Source organism: Rutidosis leptorrhynchoides, chromosome 3 (assembly GCF_046630445.1).
Source record: "Rutidosis leptorrhynchoides isolate AG116_Rl617_1_P2 chromosome 3, CSIRO_AGI_Rlap_v1, whole genome shotgun sequence".
Classification (NCBI taxonomy): Eukaryota; Viridiplantae; Streptophyta; class Magnoliopsida; order Asterales; family Asteraceae; genus Rutidosis; species Rutidosis leptorrhynchoides.
In genome coordinates this window covers 329139685-329149186 of record NC_092335.1, presented here as the reverse complement: position 1 = coordinate 329149186, position 9502 = coordinate 329139685, and the positions used below count along the sequence as shown (strand labels likewise).

Sequence of the window (9502 nt, the reverse complement as noted above, 5' to 3'; positions counted from 1 at the left end):
AGTGCACGATACACGGGCTGTGAAGAAATGTTGGCACAATTAAACAAATTCATCGTCTATTAACTGTTTAAATGTTGAATTATGTGGATATTACTGTGTCACTATTTTGTATTTTTTTTTCTTATTCTCTATATCCTAATGTTTGTATATATAATATATTTTTAGAATTTAGATAAGAGATCACACTCGTTGTTTGTCATTCACAAAGCAATATCCATAAAATGGTCATTCATTGGAGATCATAATTCACCACTACCACCTTACTTATTTATTTTTTTACTCTTCACCACTACAACCATTATCACCATAACACTACTTTCCTTGCTTACCAATTTTGTTTAAAGAACCCTATTACATTCTAAAACCCACTTGTTATCGACTGAACCGAGACCGGAACCAAAACACCTTCGAGATAATCGTTGTTTGTTTCGTTAATATAGCTACCTAAAAATCATAACCATACGCCACCATAACCATTATTATACGAATACCACCTTCGGTAACCACCCTCACCACCACTAAAACCATCATTATCGAACACCCACCACTATTCATCATCACCTCCACAAATCACACCATTTCACGTTTGTTATTTTTTTTCTTTTCTCGGTTACCTTCTTTCTTCCTCCTTGCTTTTCTTTGCGTGGACAATTAACCACCACCATGATCACCATGATCACCGGAACACCACCATAATACCACCAAAAACCGTCACCTGGTTTACTTTGTTCGTTCACTATTGCTATAGGTTCCTTTACAACTACCAACCACCAAGTGCGAAACCCACCAACAACTAATTTTGTTTTCCTGTTCCGGTCCGACAACGAGCCATCACCTCACGCTACAGCTTAGTGCTTCTGTTTTTGTCTTAGTCACGAGCTCAAAACCCAAATAATCACAAAACAAAAGGAAGTATAAAGTGGCCGACATTTTTATCATTTTAAGTTAATGGTGATGTTATGATCTTAAATTGAAAAAGAAAAAGGAAATAGAAAAGTAAGAGTTAAAATGAATTAAAATGAGTATAATTCAGAAAAAGCAAAGCAGCTTGAATGGTTGGGGGCGTTTGTGTGTAACGAGTGGTCACGGGTTCGAACCCGAGCCTTGACAATTTTTTTAGGAAGCCTATTTAATTTTTTTGAAGGTAGTCTCCTTTTAGATTATTAACATTATTATTATCGTCATTATTATTATTAGCATTATTATTATTATTATTATTATTTTCATTACTAAAAATATTAAACTTTTCATTTTTAGTTAAGTTATTATTATTACTATTAAAAGTATTATAAAAATTATCATTTTCCTATCATTACTATTAAAGGTATAATTTTTATAAAAATTATCATTTAGATTATTAATAGTATCATTATCATTATTATTATCAAAAAAAAAAAAGAATACAAATTTTTATTTACTATTATTGATATTATTTTACCAAATAAATAACTATATAAGAATATATTTTATACATATCATATAACAACATTAAAATCTTCATAATAAATACTAACTATTTATCTAAAATATATAAAATAAACGTAGTTAATTTAATTATTTATGAAACATACAAATTACTAAAATAACAATTAATAATAATAAATAAATTGTTCAGTTACGATTATGTGTATTAATATATATACCTAATATAGGTTCGTGAATCTGAGGTCAACTCTATTCTTATTCAATGTCGTCCTATGTATTTTTACTACAAAATACAGTATGGTGAGTTTCATTTGCTCCCTTTTTAATTGCTTTTACAATATATATTTTTGGGCTGAGAATACATGCGCTGCTTTTATAAATGTTTACGAAATAGACACAAGTACTTAAAATACATTCTACGTTGAGTTGTACCACTGGCATATTTCCCTGTAGCTTGGTAACTAATATTTACATGGGTATTGTAAACGCGAATCCTGTTGATAGATCTATCGGGCCTGACAACCCCAACCGGACTGGACGACCAGTATTCAACGGTTGCACAGTACTTCGTTTCGTGACTACACTTGGTACGGTGTAGTGAGATTTCATAATAAAGGGAATATGCGACGTTGATTAAATGTTAAGTATGGTTACCAAGTGCTCAACCACTTAGAATGCTTTACATACACTTGCGAGTGTATTATGTTTATGATTATGAAATCTTGTGGTCTATTAATATATTGAAATGATTGTTATGATAAACCTATGAACTCACCAACCTTTTGATTGATACTTTTAAGCATGTGTATTCTCAGGTACGAATTAAGTCTTCCGCTGTGCATTTGCTCATTTTAAGGACATTACTTGGAGTCGATCATTGCAATGGGACCAAATGTTGATGATTTCGTCCAGGGGATAAGGACGGGTCCTCACACTCGATATGATAAATTGGGTTTTGAAAGTTTCCAGAAAGTTTAAACGAAAGATTTAGGACAAACCTGCATTAATAGTTTTTGAAATTGGTTGAAAATTGAATTTGTTTGAAAAATCGATCAAGAACAGAGCCAGTGGACTGGTTCCACTCAGTTATTATTTAATTCACTCGCTATATGCAGTTTAATTTGATAATGGATATTAGGAATGAGAAAACTGAATGTGGTAATTCATATTATTGACCATTAGCTCGATTGTATAGTCCAATTAAATCCTACAGATTTTTTATTCGTTCGTACATAAAGAAAATTATAAAAATAAAAGACGATAGCAATTGCTAACAGATTTTGTCTGATTCCTAATTTGAGATCGACTGGTGGCCCACTTGCAGACAGAAATAAGAATCAAAATAAAGTTTAGACAAAGACATGAAACTGAAAATTGTATCATTCTGTATTTGTATATAATTGTATATATATATATATTTATTTATATAAGCATTATAAATATATATCTTTAATTCATATATATGTATTTATATGTATATGTATTCGATTTTTATATCTGTATTTATTTATATATATAACTGAAATTTATATATTTATATGTATATATGTCAATGTTTGTATAATTATATATATCAATTATATATATATATATATATATATATATATATATATATATATATATATATATATATATATATATATATGTATTTTAAATATATAAGTAAATATAAAAATATTGATTATATAAACATCAACATTAATTTTAATAATAGTGATGAAACTAATAATAATAATAATAGAAATGATAATAATAATAATATCAATAATATTAATTTTACTTGTACATATCAAGCTTTACATATTCATATATACATTTTACATAGTAATATTAATTATTCAAACATTTATATTAGTATTTATAATGAAATTATTGTTAATAATATCAACATAACGATTATATTCGAACTCGCAATTTAATATATTATAGTTTATAAAATTTTCCTAGTTACTATTTATATAATATATATTATATAACAACTTATATTAAATATTTATAATTTACAATACATATAATATTATTTATGTTCAGAATCCATGTATATAAATATATATATTTTAATAGCAACTTATTTATTCTGTGTTTTATTTTTACATTATTAATTCTAATTGTTTGGAGTGTATTTTATTAATTCACATTAATATCTATGTATACTTGTATTTATATTTATATCTATATATTTATTTACAAACAATTGTTCGTGAATCATCGAGAATGGTCAAAAGGGCAAATGCATTCATGTAACTGTTCCAAAGTTTTCGAGACTCAACATTACAGATTTTTGGTGGTCAAATGCATTCATGTGGTGGGTCATTAGTGGTGACTCGAGAGGTTAGTGTGTAGAACCTAGACTTGCGGTTAAATTTTGGTGGTAATTCATAAGATTGATGACATATTAAGTTTGTAATTCGGGCGGAATTAGACTTGTTCAGTTATTAGATAGCGGTAGGTTTTCAGTATTCAATTACTTTTGCAAGTGGTGAAGACTGTAATTTAGACCAGAGTGTGAGGAACGATCCAGATATCATGTAGGATAAGTAAATTTAGCGGATCTTGACCCTTGGGCGGTAGTCTTATCAGATTATCGTGTTTGACTATTGACTTAGTGAGTTTTTACTTGACCAAGGAGAGATGGACAGAACATTGTAACGTTTATGGCCGTAAGACGTGAAATGACTTGGGTCTCGTAGTGACCCGTTGTGGTGGTTTATGGTACCCATAACCTTCGTTGACTTTGACTGACCAGATTTCGAGGACGGAATCTCTTTAAGGAGGGTAGATTTGTAACATCCTGGATTCGGGCTTAGGTAAAATTAACCTTTTTGCCCTTTAAGTGTTTTTAAGCGCCTTATAATGAAATAATTATTTATTAATTGTTTATATAATTTTATTAGTTCATTGGGTTCATTTTATGACCAGGGTCTCGAAACCATTTTTATTATTTATTTATGACTTTGTTTGGTGTACCGAATCGAATATGAAAAATACCTAAAAACAGTTAAATACCCGTGTGTTATCGGGTATGAGTTTAATTAGGACCGCCCCCTATTTCATTTTAGTTCCATATTTCTGTTTCTCTCTTCTCCTCCTCTCGTTCCCATCGACCCTAAACCATCAAAGAACCCTAGCTTCTTAAATTAAGGAAGATCATAAGAAGTGCAAGCCCTAAATTCATTTTGTGCATCATCATCATCATTATGTAAACAAGGTTTGTCTTCTTTTATTTAGTTTTTGATTCTTAAAATTTGGGTTCTTGAGTTAATTGATGAAAAATGCAATTTTGCTTGATTCATGTTCTAATTAAGTTGTTAATCTAGTTTTTGTGCTTGATTATTGCTATATACATGTTAGCGGTTAATTGCATGTTTGTAATTTGACAAAAAATAGCAAGAACATTGAAATTGGGGTTGAAACCCATTAAAAAAAAAGAAAAAAAAGAAACAGCGCTGCTATTTGCAGCAGCTACTGCGCAGCTTCTGCTGCTATTTTTGACTGTTTCTGACCACCGTTGGCGAGCATCGGTGGTGGCGTGGCATGCCGCCTGCTGCCGCCCACTGCCGCCCACTGCCGCCTGCTACCGCCCGCTGCCGCCTGCTGTTTCTGCTGCTGTTGCAGCCATTTTGCTGCTGATTTGCAGCCATTTTGCTGCTGATTTGCAGCGGTTTTTGCTGCTGTTCGCCCGCGTGGTGCGCAACTCGTTGCTCGTGCCTTTGATATTTTTTGGTGGTTCGTGTGTTGAATGGTTCGCCCAATTAGTCGTGACTCGTTTGTATGATATTGTGTTAATTTGTTTGACCATTTAAACTCCGTTTGTATAAATTTGAGACTTTTAGTAATTGGGTCGAAATAAGTATAATGGTATGTGCACGAGATCGTGTGATTATTAGTGTAATAATGTATTATCGCATATGTTATATATATTGTGTGAATGTGTGGCGACCCGCTCGTTTGGACATGTTTAGTGTATGTATATATTTATATATAAGTGTATGTGTATATATATTCTTGTATATATATGTGTGTATGATTGTGGACTTGTTTCTTGATCAAAGAACTGCTCAAAACACGATTTTTAGGGTAAAAAACCCGCTGGAGAGCAACATTTTTGTAACTGTTCAGATGGTTATCTGCTGCAACATTTTGCTGCTGCTGTTACAGCTTCATTACTGCTGTTTGCAGCTGAAAGGCTGGTGTTTGCAGCCCTTTATGCTGTTGCTCTGCTGCGGTTCGCCCACCGTAGCGCGCAGCGGCTTGGCGTGGTTGCACCCCGATGACCCGTGCACTTGTTCTATGGTTCATGTGTTGATTTATTCGCCCGTTTAACCCCGTTTGACCCGCTTGGACTATATTGTGTCAAAATGGGTATTTGTTGTTTTTGATACGTCCACGATGTCGTTTCAAGTGTATATGCATGTTTCGATATTTTAAAATCGGTTTTGAGCTTATTTTGGTTAAAGTGGGACAAATGGGTCATTAGTGTCCAGTTGTCCCATTTGTGTGACTTGGCAATGTGTGTGTATATATATGTATATATACATATATATACATATATATACATATATGGATATATACATGTGCAAATATGTATATATGCGCGATCGCCCGTTTTAACCATTGTCGTGTTCGTTATAATATTTCTGCATCGTTATAACTACTTGAATATATATATATGTATATATGTTTTAGTATGTGATTTATAATGTACATTATATATATCTATGTATAAGTGCATGATGTGTTGAGAAATATATATATACATATATTGTTAAGATGTGATGTGATTTTTATATACATGTTTATATATAGAGAGGATATATATGTGTATATACATAGTGTAATATTGTTAGTAAATGTGATGTGATTTACGAACTTGTTCAGTATTTGTCCTCAGGTGATACAGGCGAGGAGAAGACTCGGTGACATTAGACTACCGAGTTTAGCTGACGATCGGTGAGTGGGTCTATCTAAGGATAGAGTTTGAGTAGCAAGCCGCGCTACTGTCGTTTACTCTATTTTATTAGACTGTGGTTATATCCGATTGCCATGAATAGATATTTTATTGCCATGTTAAGATAATGGTTAACATGTTAGTGAATTATTACTTGTTGATGATATTGTTTGATATTATGTGTACCGTGTTTGACGCCAGCCGGGCCTAGGGAGGCTGGGGACTCATAACCGAGTTTGGGGAGGTTAGAGTCCGTATGGGGTCAACCTAGCCAGGGGAGGTTGGGTCCAAAGGCTACTGATTGTGGAGTATAGTTTGAATGACGCATCCCCTGCGTCCGAATGACTATACTGTGAATCGAGTAGCGAGGACTATCGGTAGACTCTAGCCCGATCAGCTAGGAGTCGTGTGCTCGTACAAGCCGCCGATCCTCATATTGTCGTTGTCTTTATTTGTAAGCATACTTTTATGTGGTTGCTAATTGATGCTTAAACTTGCTCTGTTAGATAGATCCATTCACTTAGCAGTTGTGCTAATTCCCCCACATTTCCACCCTTGCAGGTTCAGTACGATTGCATGTTAGATACCAAGGTGAAGATGGGATGCGGGATGATATGTTTGACAATTCAAAACTCTGATGTCGTGTCTTTTGTTATTAGTGTCTTTGCTTAACGTAACACATGGTTTTTATATATGTAACAGACTTCTAATATTTGATATAATATTAATGTAATGTTATACAGGTGTCGTGTATATTACGTGTCATATTTTATAAACAGGACTTCCGCTGTGACTTAAAAAAAATACAGGGTGTTACAGGTTGGTTTATCCTATCGATTGAAGTGTTTTCAAGAATCATGAAAGGTTTGAATCGCAGATTGTAATCGTGAAGATACAAATGATGTTTAAGACGAAATCAAGTGGCAAACTTGAAGAATTATTTAGTTTCATATGTTATAATCAGTATTTTAATTCATTTTAATTGTCCAGTGTTGGCAGTCCACAGTCGATAGTCCACAATTAACAGTCCAATAATTCATACATACTTTAATATATATAATATTCGAATTAATTAATTCATATCGTGACCCGTGTACATGTCTCAGACTCGATCACAACTCAAATTATATATATTATTTGAGAATCAATCTCAACCCTGTATAGAGAACTCGATCATTACTGCATATAGAGTGCCTATGATTATTCCAAATAATATATATAGATGCGTCGATATGATATGTCAAAACCTTGTATACGTGTCCCGATATTTAAAGTGCGTAAAATAAATAACAGAAATTAAATGACGATAAATAAAGTGCGTAAAGTAAATAACAGAAATTTAATGACGATAAATAAAATTGCAAGAATGCAAATTGCGATAAAATAAATTGTGATAAATAAATTGCGATAAAAATTAAATGTAATACGGAATTAACAGTTAGCTAGGAACAGTTAGCTAGGATCTTGTTAGCGTGGTTTCTTAACAAAATTTCATATTGTTAATTAGTCTGTTTCTAATCAATTTTTATTGTGTCAATTATTTCTTCATTATGCCACTTGTTGAATTCTGATAGGTCAAAATCCAAATATGAAATTGAATGAAAATGGTTATTCTGTGATGAACGGATTCGTATATCTGTGGATGTAAGTAGGATAGTAAATGAATGTTGAATCAGATTTGAAGAACGTACAATGTAACTTATTAATATAAAATCTAAATATTTCTCGGGTATTACCTACCCGTTAAAATATTTTCACCATTAACAGTTTGTACAAAAGAATTTTTAATTACAATCTTTATGAAAAACATATATACATATATATTTTCTTCAGATGTAATCATGGATTTAATGAGTTAACATAATATTAAACTCATTTAGTTTTCGGTTGGAACTAGAATAAATAATCTCTAAAACTTTAGAGTTTACATATTCGCCATGTCGGACGAAGTTAAATGAGGTAGAACGATACGTAGAACGAAGATCATACTCGAAGTACAGATGGTGATATCGAGGCATGGATTGTTGATGGTACTGATGCTGTTATTGATGGTACTATTGGTGCCAGTGATGTTGCTGAAGCTGGTACATTTTGCACCATATTCTCCAAATCGATTATTCGAACGCGAAGTTCGTTAACTTATTACTCCAGAATGATTGTCGATCGGAACGAACGGATGAATAAGGTTCAGAATTGTGGATAGAATATAATCTTGTCGAGTTACCCTGGAAATGAGACTGAAAATAGTGTCTCGAACAGGTTCGTCGATAAACGCTTCAGGTCCATTGTCAAGAGGTGAATTCGATTGGTGGAAGGGATCGCCTTCTTTGCGTCTCCATTGATTAAGTCGACTACAAACCCATCAGATGAATTGGGGATAGCTGATTGATTGATTCATTCTGGTGACACCGCTTTCGGAGCTTAGGTGATTATCCATGTCGGAATAGCTGTCGAGATAACTATCGGGATAGCTATCGAAATCTGAGGGACTCGAACTGGTTGAGGGATTCATCTCGTACGATCAGATGAAGGACTTTTCGATAAGAAATAGATTATAGGATGTATATTAGTACCCTGCAATACATAATTTACATATGCATATATAATACTAAAATCCCATAAGTTACGGAGGAATTTACGGAAGCTGTCAGGCAAAGGTAACAATAACAGATACGCTAAGATATAAATTTTGTCTATACACTATTCATGCAATCAATGCAGTAAGATGTGTCTAGACTAAGAATGATAAGTAGATGATTTCCTAAGGATGATAAATAGATGATTTCCGACAAAAATGATAAGCAAAACTTTTGACTTGCAGACACGGTCGAAGTCCAGACTTTCTAATGCATCCTAACGACTATCAGTTAGACACAATAATGCAAGACCTGGTTCACTAAGACCACCGCTCTGATACCAACTGTGAAGACCCGTCCTAATCCATCCGGACGAAGTCCATATCGATTATAAATGATTCACAACAGTTGACTACATCGCGAGGTACTTGACCTCTATATGATACATTTTACAAACATTGCATTCGTTTTTGAAAAGACAATCTTTCATTACATCGAAAGTTGACAACATGCATACCATTTCGTAATATATCTTACTATAATTGACTTATTA

General features: G+C 32.8%; 1 long non-coding RNA gene across 1 annotated transcript; it reads left to right on the top strand.

Annotated features, from left to right (window-relative positions):
• Window positions 1-4496: 4496 nt before the first annotated feature.
• On the top strand, window positions 4497-7111 carry LOC139897502 (uncharacterized). The gene is made up of 3 exons (XR_011776596.1): window positions 4497-4633; window positions 6317-6375; window positions 6935-7111. It is a non-coding gene; the product is annotated as an uncharacterized lncRNA (long non-coding RNA).
• The last annotated feature ends 2391 nt before the right edge of the window (window positions 7112-9502 follow it).